Source organism: Symphalangus syndactylus, chromosome 17 (assembly GCF_028878055.3).
Source record: "Symphalangus syndactylus isolate Jambi chromosome 17, NHGRI_mSymSyn1-v2.1_pri, whole genome shotgun sequence".
Classification (NCBI taxonomy): domain Eukaryota; kingdom Metazoa; phylum Chordata; class Mammalia; order Primates; family Hylobatidae; genus Symphalangus; species Symphalangus syndactylus.
In genome coordinates this window covers 105,589,352-105,606,530 of record NC_072439.2, presented here as the reverse complement: position 1 = coordinate 105,606,530, position 17,179 = coordinate 105,589,352, and positions in this window count along the sequence as shown.

Genomic DNA, 17,179 nt, shown 5'->3' with positions numbered 1-17,179 from the left:
CGAATGTCCAGTTGCATTTTCTACAGACAGAGTGTTTCAAAACTGCTCAATCAAAAGTATGGTTTAACTCTGTTAGCTGAATGCTCAGATCAGAAAGAAGTTTCACAGAATGCTTCTGTGTAGTTTATATTTGAATATATTCCTTTTTCCACTACTACTCTCTTAGCGCTCCAAATGTCCAGTTACATTTTCTACAGAAATAGTGTTCAGATCTTCTCAATCAAAATTATGGTTTAACTCTGTTAGCTGAATGCACAGATCAGAAAGAAGTTTCACAGAATGATTCTGTGTAGTTTATATTTGGAGACATTCCTTTTTCCACTATTACCCTCTTAGCGCTCCGAATCTCCACTTGCATTTTCTACAGAAAGAGTGTTTCAGAACGGCTCAATCAAAACTAAGGTTCAACTCTTTTAGTTGAACAAACAGAACAGAAAGAAGTTTCACACAATTCTTCTGTGTAGTTTTTATTTGTAGACATTCTTTTTCCCAATATAGGCCTCTTAGCGCTCAGAATGTCCAATTGCAGTTTCTACAGAAAGAGTGTTTCAGAACGGCTCAATCAAATGTAACGTTCAACTCTGTTAGTTGAATGCACCGAACAGAAAGAAGTTTCATACAATGCTTCTGTGTAGTTTATATTTGAACATATTCTTTTTTCCACTATTACCCACTTAGCGCTACGAATGTCCAGTTGCATTTTCTACAGACAGAGTGTTTCAAAACTGCTCAATCAAAAGTATGGTTTAACTCTGTTAGCTGAATGCTCAGATCAGAAAGAAGATTCACAGAATGCTTCTGTGTAGTTTATATTTGAATATATTCCTTTTTCCACTACTACGCTCTTAGCGCTCCAAATGTCCAGTTGCATTTTCTACAGAAAGAGTGTTCAGATCTGCTCAATCAAAAGTATGATTTAACTCTGTTAGCTGAATGCACAGATCAGAAAGTAGTTTCACCGAATGATTCCGTGTAGTTTATATTTGAAGACATTCCTATTTCCATTATTACCCTCTTAGCGCTCCGAATCTCCACTTGCATTTTCTACAAAAAGAGTGTTTCATAACTGCTCAATCAAAAATATGTTTTATCTCTGTTAACTGAATTTACAGATCAGAAATAAGTTTCACAGAATGCATCTGTGTAGTTTTTATTTGAAGATATTCTTTTTCCCAATGTAGGCCTCTTAGCGCTTAGCATGTCCAATTGCAGTTTCTACAGAAAGAGTGTTTCAGAACGGCTCAATCAAAAGTAAGGTTCAACTCTGTTAGTTGAATGCACAGAACAGAAAGAATTTTCACAGAATGCTACTGTGTAGTTTATATTTGAATATATTCCTTTTTCCACTATTACCCTCTTAGCGCTCCGAATGTCCACTTGCATTTTCTACAGAAAGAGTGTTCAGAACTGCGCAATCAAAAGTATGGTTTAACTCTGTTAGCTTAATGAACATATCAGAAATAAGTTTCACACAATGCTTCTGTGTAGTTTTTATTTGAAGATATTATTTTTCCCAATATAGGCCTCTTAGCGCTCAGAATGTCCAATTGCAGTTTCTACAGAAAGAGTGTTTCAGAAAGGCTCAATCAAAAGTAAGGTTCAACTCTGTTAGTTGAATGCACAGAACAGAAAGAAGTTTCATACAATGCTTCTGTATAGTTTATATTTGAACATATTCTTTTTTCCACTATTACCCACTTAGCGCTACGAATGTCCAGTTGCATTTTCTACAGACAGAGTGTTTCAAAACTGCTCAATCAAAAGTATGGTTTAACTCTGTTAGCTGAATGCTCAGATCAGAAAGAAGTTTCACAGAATGCTTCTGTGTAGTTTATATTTGAATATATTCCTTTTTCCACTACTACTCTCTTAGCGCTCCAAATGTCCAGTTACATTTTCTACAGAAATAGTGTTCAGATCTTCTCAATCAAAAGTATGGTTTAACTCTTTTAGCTGAATGCACAGATCAGAAAGAAGTTTCACAGAATGATTCTGTGTAGTTTATATTTGGAGACATTCCTTTTTCCACTATTACCCTCTTAGCGCTCCGAATCTCCACTTGCATTTTCTACAGAAAGAGTGTTTCAGAACGGCTCAATCAAAACTAAGGTTCAACTCTTTTAGTTGAACAAACAGAACAGAAAGAAGTTTCACACAATTCTTCTGTGTAGTTTTTATTTGTAGACATTCTTTTTCCCAATATAGGCCTCTTAGCGCTCAGAATGTCCAATTGCAGTTTCTACAGAAAGAGTGTTTCAGAACGGCTCAATCAAAAGTAACGTTCAACTCTGTTAGTTGAATGCACCGAACAGAAAGAAGTTTCATACAATGATTCTGTGTAGTTTATATTTGAACATATTCTTTTTTCCACTATTACCCACTTAGCGCTACGAATGTCCAGTTGCATTTTCTACAGACAGAGTGTTTCAAAACTGCTCAATCAAAAGTATGGTTTAACTCTGTTAGCTGAATGCTCAGATCAGAAAGAAGTTTCACAGAATGCTTCTGTGTAGTTTATGTTTGAATATATTCCTTTTTCCACTACTACGCTCTTAGCCCTCCAAATGTCCAGTTGCATTTTCTACAGAAAGAGTGTTCAGATCTGCTCAATCAAAAGTATGGTTTAACTCTGTTAGCTGAATGCACAGATCAGAAAGAAGTTTCACCGAATGATTCCGTGTAGTTTATATTTGAAGACATTCCTTTTTCCACTATTACCCTCTTAGCGCTCCGAATCTCCACTTGCATTTTCTACAAAAAGAGTGTTTCATAACTGCTCAATCAAAAATATGTTTTATCTCTGTTAACTGAATTTACAGATCAGAAATAAGTTTCACAGAATGCATCTGTGTAGTTTTTATTTGAAGATATTCTTTTTCCCAATGTAGGCCTCTTAGCGCTTAGCATGTCCAATTGCAGTCTCTACAGAAAGAGTGTTTCAGAACGGCTCAATCAAAAGTAAGGTTCAACTCTGTTAGTTGAATGCACAGAACAGAAAGAATTTTCACAGAATGCTACTGTGTAGTTTATATTTGAATATATTCCTTTTTCCACTATTACCCTCTTAGCGCTCCGAATGTCCACTTGCATTTTCTACAGAAAGAGTGTTCAGAACTGCGCAATCAAAAGTATGGTTTAACTCTGTTAGCTTAATGAACATATCAGAAATAAGTTTCACACAATGCTTCTGTGTAGTTTTTATTTGAAGATATTATTTTTCCCATTATAGGCCTCTTAGCGCTCAGAATGTCCAATTGCAGTTTCTACAGAAAGAGTGTTTCAGAAAGGCTCAATCAAAAGTAAGGTTCAACTCTGTTAGTTGAATGCACAGAACAGAAAGAAGTTTCATACAATGCTTCTGTGTAGTTTATATTTGAACATATTCTTTTTTCCACTATTACCCACTTAGCGCTACGAATGTCCAGTTGCATTTTCTACAGACAGAGTGTTTCAAAACTGCTCAATCAAAAGTATGGTTTAACTCTGTTAGCTGAATGCTCAGATCAGAAAGAAGTTTCACAGAATGCTTCTGTGTAGTTTATATTTGAATATATTCCTTTTTCCACTACTACTCTCTTAGCGCTCCAAATGTCCAGTTACATTTTCTACAGAAATAGTGTTCACATCTTCTCAATCAAAAGTATGGTTTAACTCTGTTAGCTGAATGCACAGATCAGAAAGAAGTTTCACAGAATGATTCTGTGTAGTTTATATTTGGAGACATTCCTTTTTCCACTATTACCCTCTTAGCGCTCCGAATCTCCACTTGCATTTTCTACAGAAAGAGTGTTTCAGAACGGCTCAATCAAAACTAAGGTTCAACTCTTTTAGTTGAACAAACAGAACAGAAAGAAGTTTCACACAATTCTTCTGTGTAGTTTTTATTTGTAGACATTCTTTTTCCCAATATAGGCCTCTTAGCGCTCAGAATGTCCAATTGCAGTTTCTACAGAAAGAGTGTTTCAGAACGGCTCAATCAAAAGTAACGTTCAACTCTGTTAGTTGAATGCACCGAACAGAAAGAAGTTTCATACAATGCTTCTGTGTAGTTTATATTTGAACATATTCTTTTTTCCACTGTTACCCACTTAGCGCTACGAATGTCCAGTTGCATTTTCTACAGACAGAGTGTTTCAAAACTGCTCAATCAAAAGTATGGTTTAACTCTGTTAGCTGAATGCTCAGATCAGAAAGAAGTTTCACAGAATGCTTCTGTGTAGTTTATATTTGAATATATTCCTTTTTCCACTACTACGCTCTTAGCGCTCCAAATGTCCTGTTGCATTTTCTACAGAAAGAGTGTTCAGATCTGCTCAATCAAAAGTATGGTTTAACTCTGTTAGCTGAATGCACAGATCAGAAAGAAGTTTCACCGAATGATTCCGTGTAGTTTATATTTGAAGACATTCCTTTTTCCACTATTACCCTCTTAGCGCTCCGAATCTCCACTTGCATTTTCTACAAAAAGAGTGTTTCATAACTGCTCAATCAAAAATATGTTTTATCTCAGTTAACTGAATTTACAGATCAGAAATAAGTTTCACAGAATGCATCTGTGTAGTTTTTATTTGAAGATATTCTTTTTCCCAATGTAGGCCTCTTAGCGCTTAGCATGTCCAATTGCAGTTTCTACAGAAAGAGTGTTTCAGAACGGCTCAATCAAAAGTAAGGTTCAACTCTGTTAGTTGAATGCACAGAACAGAAAGAATTTTCACAGAATACTACTGTGTAGTTTACATTTGTATATATTCCTTTTTCCACTATTACCCTCCTAGCGCTCCGAATGTCCACTTGCATTTTCTACAGAAAGAGTGTTCAGAACTGCGCAATCAAAAGTATGGTTTAACTCTGTTAGCTTAATGAACATATCACAAATAAGTTTCACACAATGCTTCTGTGTAGTATTTATTTGAAGATATTATTTTTCCCAATAGAGGCCTCTTAGCGCTCAGAATGTCCAATTGCAGTTTCTACAGAAAGAGTGTTTCAGAAAGGCTCAATCAAAAGTAAGGTTCAACTCTGTTAGTTGAATGCACAGAACAGAAAGTAGTTTCATACAATGCTTCTGTGTAGTTTATATTTGAACATATTCTTTTTTCCACTATTACCCACTTAGCGCTACGAATGTCCAGTTGCATTTTCTACAGACAGAGTGTTTCAAAACTGCTCAATCAAAAGTATGGTTTAACTCTGTTAGCTGAATGCTCAGATCAGAAAGAAGTTTCACAGAATGCTTCTGTGTAGTTTATATTTGAATATATTCCTTTTTCCACTACTACGCTCTTAGCGCTCCAAATGTCCAGTTGCATTTTCTACAGAAAGAGTGTTCAGATCTGCTCAATCAAAAGTATGGTTTAACTCTGTTAGCTGAATGCACAGATCAGAAAGAAGTTTCACCGAATGATTTCGTGTAGTTTATATTTGAAGACATTCCTTTTTCCACTATTACCCTCTTAGCGCTCCGAATCTCCACTTGCATTTTCTACAAAAAGAGTGTTTCATAACTGCTCAATCAAAAATATGTTTTATCTCTGTTAACTGAATTTACAGATCAGAAATAAGTTTCACAGAATGCATCTGTGTAGTTTTTATTTGAAGATATTCTTTTTCCCAATGTAGGCCTCTTAGCGCTTAGCATGTCCAATTGCAGTTTCTACAGAAAGAGTGTTTCAGAACGGCTCAATCAAAAGTAAGGTTCAACTCTGTTAGTTGAATGCACAGAACAGAAAGAATTTTCACAGAATGCTACTGTGTAGTTTATATTTGTATATATTCCTTTTTCCACTATTACCCTCCTAGCGCTCCGAATGTCCACTTGCATTTTCTACAGAAAGAGTGTTCAGAACTGCGCAATCAAAAGTATGGTTTAACTCTGTTAGCTTAATGAACATATCACAAATAAGTTTCACACAATGCTTCTGTGTAGTTTTTATTTGAAGATATTATTTTTCCCAATAGAGGCCTCTTAGCGCTCAGAATGTCCAATTGCAGTTTCTACAGAAAGAGTGTTTCAGAAAGGCTCAATCAAATGTAAGGTTCAACTCTGTTAGTTGAATGCACAGAACAGAAAGTAGTTTCATACAATGCTTCTGTGTAGTTTATATTTGAACATATTCTTTTTTCCACTGTTACCCTCTTAGCGCTACGAATGTCCAGTTGCATTTTCTACAGACAGAGTGTTTCAAAACTGCTCAATCAAAAATATGGTTTAACTCTGTTAGCTGAATGCTCAGATCAGAAAGAAGTTTCACAGAATGCTTCTGTGTAGTTTATATTTGAATATATTCCTTTTTCCACTACTACTCTCTTAGCGCTCCAAATGTCCAGTTGCATTTTTCTATAGAAAGAGTGATCAGATCTGCTCAATCAAAAGTATGGTTTAACTCTGTTATCTGAATGCACAGATCAGAAAGAAGTTTCACAGAATGATTCTGTGTAGTTTATATTTGTAGACATTCCTTTTTCCACTATTACAATCTTAGCGCTCCGAATCTCCACTTGCATTTTCTACAGAAAGAGTGTTTCAGAACGGCTCAATCAAAACTAAGGTTCAACTCTTTTAGTTGAAAGAACAGAACAGAAAGAAGTTTCACACAATTCTTCTGTGTAGTTTTTATTTGTAGACTTTCTTTTTCCCAATATAGGCCTCTTAGCGCTCAGAATGTCCAATTTCAGTTTCTACAGAAAGAGTGTTTCAGAACGGCTCAATCAAAAGTAAGGTTCAACTCTGTTAGTTGAATGCACAGAACAGAAAGAAGTTTCATACAATGCTTCTGTGTAGTTTATATTTGAGCATATTCTTTTTTCCACTATTACCCACTTAGCGCTACGAATGTCCAGTTGCATTTTCTACAGACAGAGTGTTTCAAAACTGCTCAATCAAAAGTATGGTTTAACTCTGTTAGCTGAATGCTCAGTTCAGAAAGAAGTTTCACAGAATGCTTCTGTGTAGTTTATATTTGAATATATTCCTTTTTCCACTACTATGCTCTTAGCGCTCCAAATGTCCTGTTGCATTTTCTACAGAAAGAGTGTTCAGATCTGCTCAATCAAAAGTATGGTTTAACTCTGTTAGCTGAATGCACAGATCAGAAAGAAGTTTCACCAAATGATTCCGTGTAGTTTGTATTTGAAGACATTCCTTTTTCCTCTATTACCCTCTTAGCGCTCCGAATCTCCACTTGCATTTTCTACAAAAAGAGTGTTTCATAACTGCTCAATCAAAAATATGTTTTATCTCTGTTAAGTGAATTTACAGATCAGAAATAAGTTTCACAGAATGCATCTGTGTATTTTTTATTTGAAGATATTCTTTTTCCAAATGTAGGCTTCTTAGCGCTTAGCATGTCCAATTGCAGTTTCTACAGAAAGAGTGTTTCAGAACGGCTCAATCAAAAGTAAGGTTCAACTCTGTTAGTTGAATGCACAGAACAGAAAGAATTTTCACAGAATGCTACTGTGTAGTTTATATTTGAATATATTCCTTTTTCCACTATTACCCTCTTAGCGCTCCGAATGTCCACTTGCATTTTCTTCAGAAAGAGTGTTCAGAACTGCGCAATCAAAAGTATGCTTTAACTCTGTTAGCTTAATGAACATATCAGAAATAAGTTTCACACAATGTTTCCGTGTAGTTTTTATTTGAAGATATTATTTTTCCCAATATAGGCCTCTTAGCGCTCAGAATGTCCAGTTGCAGTTTCTACAGAAAGAGTGTTTCAGAAAGGCTCAATCAAAAGTAAGATTCAACTCTGTTAGTTGAATGCACAGAACAGAAAGAAGTTTCATACAATGCTTCTGTGTAGTTTATATTTGAACATATTCTTTTTTCCACTATTACCCACTTAGCGCTACGAATGTCCAGTTGCATTTTCTACAGACAGAGTGTTTCAAAACTGCTCAATCAAAAGTATGGTTTAACTCTGTTAGCTGAATGTTCAGATCAGAAAGAAGTTTCAGAGAATGCTTCTGTGTAGTTTATATTTGAATATATTCCTTTTTCCCCTACTACGCTCTTAGCGCTCCAAATGTCCAGTTGAATTTTCTACAGAAAGAGTGTTCAGATCTGCTCAATCAAAAGTATGGTTTAACTCTGTTAGCTGAATGCACACATCAGAAAGAAGTTTCACCGAATGATTCCGTGTAGTTTATATTTGAAGACATTCCTTTTTCCACTATTACCCTCTTAGCGCTCCGAATCTCCACTTGCATTTTCTACAAAAAGAGTGTTTCATAACTGCTCAATCAAAAATATGTTTTATCTCTGTTAACTGAATTTACAGATCAGAAATAAGTTTCACAGAATGCATCTGTGTAGTTTTTATTTGAAGATATTCTTTTTCCCAATGTAGGCCTCTTAGCGCTTAGCATGTCCAATTGCAGTTTCTACAGAAAGAGTGTTTCAGAACGGCTCAATCAAAAGTAAGGTTCAACTCTGTTAGTTGAATGCACAGAACAGAAAGAAGTTTCACAGAATGCTACTGTGTAGTTTATATTTGAATATATTCCTTTTTCCACTATTACCCTCTTAACGTTCCGAATGTCCACTTGCATTTTCTACAGAAAGAGTGTTCAGAACTGCGCAATCAAAAGTATGGTTTAACTCTGTTAGCTTAATGAACATATCAGAAATAAGTTTCACACAATGCTTCTGTGTAGTTTTTATTGGAAGATATTATTTTTCCCAATATAGGCCTCTTAGCGCTCAGAATGTCCAATTGCAGTTTCTACAGAAAGAGTTTTTCAGAAAGGCTCAATCAAAAGTAAGGTTCAACTCTGTTAGTTGAATGCACAGAACAGAAAGAAGTTTCATACAATGCTTCTGTGTAGTTTATATTTGAACATATTCTTTTTTCCACTGTTACCCACTTAGCGCTACGAATGTCCAGTTGCATTTTCTACAGACAGAGTGTTTCAAAACTGCTCAATCAAAAGTATGGTTTAACTCTGTTAGCTGAATGCTCAGATCAGAAAGAAGTTTCACAGAATGCTTCTGTGTAGTTTATATTTGAATATATTACTTTTTCCACTACTACTCTCTTAGCGCTCCAAATGTCCACTTGCATTTTTCTATAGAAAGAGTGATCAGATCTGCTCAATCAAAAGTATGGTTTAACTCTGTTATCTGAATGCACAGATCAGAAAGAAGTTTCACAGAATGATTCTGTGTAGTTTATATTTGGAGACATTCCTTTTTCCACTATTACAATCTTAGCGCTCCGAATCTCCACTTGCATTTTCTACAGAAAGAGTGTTTCAGAACGGCTCAATCAAAATTAAGGTTCAACTCTTTTAGTTGAACGAACAGAACAGAAAGAAGTTTCACTCAATTCTTCTGTGTAGTTTTTATTTGTAGATATTCTTTTTCCCAATATAGGCCTCTTAGCGCTCAGAATGTCCAATTGCAGTTTCTACAGAAAGAGTGTTTCAGAACGGCTCAATCAAAAGTAAGGTTCAACTCTGTTAGTTGAATGCACAGAACAGAAAGAAGTTTCATACAATGCTTCTGTGTAGTTTATATTTGAGCATATTCTTTTTTCCACTATTACCCACTTAGCGCTAAGAATGTCCAGTTGCATTTTCTACAGACAGAGTGTTTCAAAACTGCTCAATCAAAAGTATGGTTTAACTCTGTTAGCTGAATGCTCAGTTCAGAAAGAAGTTTCACAGAATGCTTCTGTGTAGTTTATATTTGAATATATTATTTTTCCACTACTACGCTCTTAGCGCTCCAAATGTCCTGTTGCATTTTCTACAGAAAGAGTGTTCAGATCTGCTCAATCAAAAGTATGGTTTAAATCTGTTAGCTGAATGCACAGATCAGAAAGATATTTCACCGAATGATTCCGTGTAGTTTATATTTGTAGACATTCCTTTTTCCTCTATTACCCTCTTAGCGCTCCGAATCTCCGCTTGCATTTTCTACAAAAAGAGTGTTTCATAACTGCTCAATCAAAAATATGTTTTATCTCTTTTAAGTGAATTTACAGATCAGAAATTAGTTTCACAGAATGCATCTGTGTATTTTTTATTTGAAGATATTCTTTTTCCAAATGTAGGCCTCTTAGCGCTTAGCATGTCCAATTGCAGTTTCTACAGAAAGAGTGTTTCAGAACGGCTCAATCAAAAGTAAGGTTCAACTCTGTTAGTTGAATGCACAGAACAGAAAGAATTTTCACAGAATGCTACTGTGTAGTTTATATTTGAATATATTCCTTTTTCCACTATTACCCTCTTAGCGCTCCGAATGTCCACTTGCATTTTCTACAGAAAGAGTGTTCAGAACTGCGCAATCAAAAGTATGGTTTAACTCTGTTAGCTTAATGAACATATCAGAAATAAGTTTCACACAATGTTTCTGTGTAGTTTTTATTTGAAGATATTATTTTTCCCAATATAGGCCTCTTAGCGCTCAGAATGTCCAGTTGCAGTTTCTACAGAAAGAGTGTTTCAGAAAGGCTCAATCAAAAGTAAGGTTCAACTCTGTTAGTTGAATGCACAGAACAGAAAGAAGTTTCATACAATGCTTCTGTGTAGTTTATATTTGAACATATTCTTTTTTCCACTATTACCCACTTAGCGCAACGAATGTCCAGTTGCATTTTCTACAGACAGAGTGTTTCAAAACTGCTCAATCAAAAGTATGGTTTAACTCTGTTAGCTGAATGTTCAGATCAGAAAGAAGTTTCACAGAATGCTTCTGTGTAGTTTATATTTGAATATATTCCTTTTTCCACTACTACGCTCTTAGCGCTCCAAATGTCCAGTTGCATTTTCTACAGAAAGAGTGTTCAGATCTGCTCAATCAAAAGTATGGTTTAACTCTGTTAGCTGAATGCACACATCAGAAAGAAGTTTCACCGAATGATTCCGTGTAGTTTATATTTGAAGACATTCCTTTTTCCACTATTACCCTCTTAGCGCTCCGAATCTCCACTTGCATTTTCTACAAAAAGAGTGTTTCATAACTGCTCAATCAAAAATATGTTTTATCTCTGTTAACTGAATTTACAGATCAGAAATAAGTTTCACAGAATGCATCTGTGTAGTTTTTATTTGAAGATATTCTTTTTCCCAATGTAGGCCTCTTAGCGCTTAGCATGTCCAATTGCAGTTTCTACAGAAAGAGTGTTTCAGAACGGCTCAATCAAAAGTAAGGTTCAACTCTGTTAGTTGAATGCACAGAACAGAAAGAATTTTCACAGAATGCTACTGTGTAGTTTATATTTGAATATATTCCTTTCTCCACTATTACCCTCTTAGCGCTCCGAATGTCCACTTGCATTTTCTACAGAAAGAGTGTTCAGAACTGCGCAATCAAAAGTATGGTTTAACTCTGTTAGCTTAATGAACATATCAGAAATAAGTTTCACACAATGCTTCTGTGTAGTTTTTATTTGAAGATATTATTTTTCCCAATAGAGGCCTCTTAGCGCTCAGAATGTCCAATTGCAGTTTCTACAGAAAGAGTGTTTCAGAACGGCTCAATCAAAAGTAAGGTTCAACTCTGTTAGTTGAATGCACAGAACAGAAAGAAGTTTCATACAATGCTTCTGTGTAGTTTATATTGGAACATATTCTTTTTTCCACTATTACCCACTTAGCGCTACGAATGCCCAGTTGCATTTTCTACAGTCAGAGTGTTTCAAAACCGCTCAATCAAAAGTATGGTTTAACTCTGTTAGCTGAATGCTCAGATCAGAAAGAAGTTTCACAGAATGCTTCTGTGTAGTTTATATTTGAATATATTCCTTTTTCCACTACTACTCTCTTAGCGCTCCAAATGTCCAGTTGCATTTTCTACAGAAAGAGTGTTCAGATCTGCTCAATCAAAAGTATGTTTTAACTCTGTTAGCTGAATGCACAGATCAGAAAGAAGTTTCACAGAATGATTCTGTGTAGTTTATATTTGGAGACATTCCTTTTTCCACTATAACCCTCTTTGCGCTCCGAATCTCCACTTGCATTTTCTACAGAAAGAGTGTTTCAGAAAGGCTCAATCAAAACTAAGGTTCAACTCTTTTAGTTGAACAAACAGAACAGAAAGAAGTTTCACACAATTGTTCTGTGTAGCTTTTATTTGTAGACATTCTTTTTCCCAATATAGGCCTCTTAGCGCTCAGAATGTCCAATTGCAGTTTCTACAGAAAGAGTGTTTCAGAACGGCTCAATCAAAAGTAAGGTTCAACTCTGTTAGTTGAATGCACAGAACAGAAAGAATTTTCACAGAATGCTACTGTGTAGTTTATATTTGAATATATTCCTTTTTCCACTATTACCCTCGTAGCGCTCCGAATGTCCACTTGCATTTTCTACAGAAAGAGTGTTCAGAACTGCGCAATCAAAAGTATGGTTTAACTCTGTTAGCTTAATGAACATATCAGAAATAAGTTTCACACAATGCTTCTGTGTAGTTTTTATTTGAAGATATTATTTTTCCCAATATAGGCCTCTTAGCGCTCAGAATGTCCAGTTGCAGTATCTTCAGAAAGAGTGTTTCAGAAAGGCTCAATCAAAAGTAAGGTTCAACTCTGTTAGTTGAATGCACAGGACAGAAAGAAGTTTCATACAATGCTTCTGTGTAGTTTATATTTGAACATATTCTTTTTTCCACTATTACCCACTTAGCGCTACGAATGTCCAGTTGCATTTTCTACAGACAGAGTGTTTCAAAACTGATCAATCAAAAGTATGGTTTAACTCTGTTAGCTGAATGTTCAGATCAGAAAGAAGTTTCACAGAATGCTTCTGTGTAGTTTATATTTGAATATATTCCTTTTTCCACTACTACGCTCTTAGCGCTCCAAATGTCCAGTTGCATTTTCAACAGAAAGAGTGTTCAGATCTGCTCAATCAAAAGTATGGTTTAACTCTGTTAGCTGAATGCACAGATCAGAAAGAAGTTTCACCGAATGATTCTGTGTAGTTTATATTTGAAGACATTCTTTTTTCCACTATTTCCCTCTTAGCGCTCCGAATCTCCACTTGCATTTTCTACAAAAAGAGTGTTTCATAACTGCTCAATGAAAAATATGTTTTATCTCTGTTAACTGAATTTACAGATCAGAAATAAGTTTCACAGAATGCATCTGTGTAGTTTTTATTTGAAGATATTCTTTTTCCCAATGGAGGCCTCTTAGCGCTTAGCATGTCCAATTGCAGTTTCTACAGAAAGAGTGTTTCAGAACGGCTCAATCAAAAGTACGGTTCAACTCTGTTAGTTGAATGCACAGAACAGAAAGAATTTTCACAGAATGCTACTGTGTAGTTTATATTTGAATATATTCCTTTTTCCACTATTACCCTCTTAGCGCTCCGAATGTCCACTTGCATTTTCTACAGAAAGAGTGTTTCAGAACGGCTCAATCAAAATTAAGGTTCAACTCTTTTAGTTGAACGAACAGAACAGAAAGAAGTTTCACACAATTCTTCTGTGTAGTTTTTATTTGTAGACATTCTTTTTCCCAATATAGGCCTCTTAGCGCTCAGAATGTCCAATTGCAGTTTCTACAGAAAGAGTGTTTCAGAACGGCTCAATCAAAAGTAAGGTTCAACTCTGTTAGTTGAATGCACAGAACAGAAAGAAGTTTCATACAATGCTTCTGTGTAGTTTATATTGGAACATATTCTTTTTTCCACTATTACCCACTTAGCGCTACGAATGTCCAGTTGCATTTTCTACAGACAGAGTGTTTCAAAACTGCTCAATCAAAAGTATGGTTTAACTCTGTTAGCTGAATGCTCAGATCAGAAAGAAGTTTCACAGAATGCTTCTGTGTAGTTTATATTTGAATATATTCCTTTTTCCACTAATACGCTCTTAGCGCTCCAAATGTCCAGTTGCATTTTCTACAGAAAGAGTGTTCAGATCTGCTCAATCAAAAGTATGGTTTAACTCTGTTAGCTGAATGCACAGATCAGAAAGAAGTTTCACCGAATGATTCTGTGTAGTTTATATTTGAAGACATTCCTTTTTCCACTATTACCCTCTTAGCGCTCCGAATCTCCACTTGCATTTTCTACAAAAAGATTGTTTCATAACTGCTCAATCAAAAATATGTTTTATCTCTGTTAACTGAATTTACAGATCAGAAATAAGTTTCACAGAATGCATCTGTGTAGTTTTTATTTGAAGATATTCTTTTTCCCAATGTAGGCCTCTTAGCGCTTAGCATGTCCAATTGCAGTTTCTACAGAAAGAGTGTTTCAGAACGGCTCAATCAAAAGTAAGGTTCAACTCTGTTAGCTCAATGCACAGAACAGAAAGAGTTTTCACAGAATGCTACTGTGTAGTTCATATTTGAATATATTCCTTTTTCCACTATTACCCTCTTAGCGCTCCGAATGTCCACTTGCATTTTCTACAGAAAGAGTGTTCAGAACTGCGCAATCAAAAGTATGCTTTAACTCTGTTAGCTTAATGAACATATCAGAAATAAGTTTCACACAATGCTTCTGTGTAGTTTTTATTTGAAGATATTATTTTTCCCAATATAGGCCTCTTAGCGCTCAGAATGTCCAATTGCAGTTTCTACAGAAAGAGTGTTTCAGAAAGGCTCAATCAAAAGTAAGGTTCAACTCTGTTAGTTGAATGCACAGAACAGAAAGAAGATTCATATAATGCTTCTGTGTAGTTTATATTTGAACATATTCTTTTTTCCACTATTACCCACTTAGCGCTACGAATGTCCAGTTGCATTTTCTACAGACAGAGTGTTTCAAAACTGCTCAATCAAAAGTATGGTTTAACTCTGTTAGCTGAATGCTCAGATCAGAAAGAAGTTTCACAGAATGCTTCTGTGTAGTTTATATTTGAATATATTCCTTTTTCCACTACTACTCTCTTAGCGCTCCAAATGTCCAGTTGCATTTTCTACAGAAAGAGTGTTCAGATCTGCTCAATCAAAAGTATGGTTTAACTCTGTTAGCTGAATGCACAGATCAGAAAGAAGTTTCACAGAATGATTCTGTGTAGTTTATATTTGGAGACATTCCTTTTTCCACTATTACCCTCTTAGCGCTCCGAATCTCCACTTGCATTTTCTACAGAAAGAGTGTTTCAGAACGACTCAATCAAAACTAAGGTTCAACTCTTTTAGTTGAACAAACAGAACAGAAAGAAGTTTCACACAATTATTCTGTGTAGCTTTTATTTGTAGACATTCTTTTTCCCAATATAGGCCTCTTAGCGCTCAGAATGTCCAATTGCAGTTTCTACAGAAAGAGTGTTTCAGAACGGCTCAATCAAAAGTAAGGTTCAACTCTGTTAGTTGAATGCACAGAACAGAAAGAAGTTTCATACAATGCTTCTGTGTAGTTTATATTTGAACATATTCTCTTTTCCACTATTACCCACTTAGCGCTACGAATGTCCAGTTGCATTTTCTACAGACAGAGTGTTTCAAAACTGCTCCATCAAAAGTATGGTTTAACTCTGTTAGCTGTATGCTCAGATCAGAAAGAAGTTTCACAAAATGTTTCTGTGTAGTTTATATTTGAATATATTCCTTTTTCCACTACTACGCTCTTAGCGCTCCAAATGTCCAGTTGCATTTTCAACAGAAAGAGTGTTCAGATCTGCTCAATCAAAAGTATGGTTTAACTCTGTTAGCTGAATGCACAGATCAGAAAGAAGTTTCACCGAATGATTCTGTGTAGTTTATATTTGAAGTCGTTCCTTTTTCCACTATTACCCTCTTAGCGCTCCGAATCTCCACTTGCATTTTCTACAAAAAGAGTGTTTCATAACTGCTCAATCAAAAATATGTTTTATCTCTGTTAACTGAATTTACAGATCAGAAATAAGTTTCACAGAATGCATCTGTGTAGTTTTTATTTGAAGATATTCTTTTTCCCAATGTAGGCCTCTTAGCGCTTAGCATGTCCAAATGCAGTTTCTACAGAAACAGTGTTTCAGAACGGCTCAATCAAAAGTAAGGTTCAACTCTGTTAGTTGAATGCACAGAAGAGAAAGAATTTTCACAGAATGCTACTGTGTAGTTTATATTTGAATATATTCCTTTTTCCACTATTACCCTCTTAGCGCTCTGAATGTCCACTTGCATTTTCTACAGAAAGAGTGTTCAGAACTGCGCAATCAAAAGTATGATTTAACTCTGTTTGCTTAATGAACATATCAGAAATAAGTTTCACACAATGCTTCTGTGTAGTTTATATTTGAAGATATTATTTTTCCCAATAGAGGCCTCTTAGCGCTCAGAATGTCCAATTGCAGTTTCTACAGAAAGAGTGTTTCAGAAAGGCTAAATCAAAAGTAAGGTTCAACTCTGTTAGTTGAATGCACAGAACAGAAAGAAGTTTCATACAATGCTTCTGTGTAGTTTATATTTGAACATATTATTTTTTCCACTATTACCCACTTAGCGCTACGAATGTCCAGTTGCATTTTCTACAGACAGAGTGTTTCAAAACTGCTCAATCAAAAGTATGGTTTAACTCTGTTAGCTGAATGCTCAGATCAGAAACTAGTTTCACAGAATGCTTCTGTGTAGTTTATATTTGAATATATTCCTTTTTCCACTACTACGCTCTTAGCGCTCCAAATGTCCAGTTGCATTTTCTACAGAAAGAGTGTTCAGATCTGCTCAATCAAAAGTATGGTTTAACTCTGTTAGCTGAATGCACAGATCAGAAAGAAGTTTCACCGAATGATTCTGTGTAGTTTATATTTGAAGACATTCCTTTTTCCACTATTACCCTCTAACGCTCCGAATCTCCACTTGCATTTTCTACAAAAAGAGTGTTTCATAACTGCTCAATCAAAAATAGGTTTTATCTCTGTTAACTGAAATTACAGATCAGAAATAAGTTTCACAGAATGCATCTGTGTAGTTTTTATTTGAAGATATTCTTTTTCCCAATGTAGGCCTCTTAGCGCTTAGCATGTCCAATTGCAGTTTCTACAGAAAGAGTGTTTCAGAACGGCTCAATCAAAAGTAAGGTTCAACTCTGTTAGTTGAATGCACAGAACAGAAAGAATTTTCACAGAATGCTACTGTGTAGTTTATATTTGAATATATTCCTTTTTCCACTATTACCCTCTTAGCGCTCCGAATGTCCACTTGCATTTTCTACAGAAAGAGTGTTCAGAACTGCGCAATCAAAAGTATGGTTTAACTCTGTTAGCTTAATGAACATATCAGAAATAAGTTTCACACAA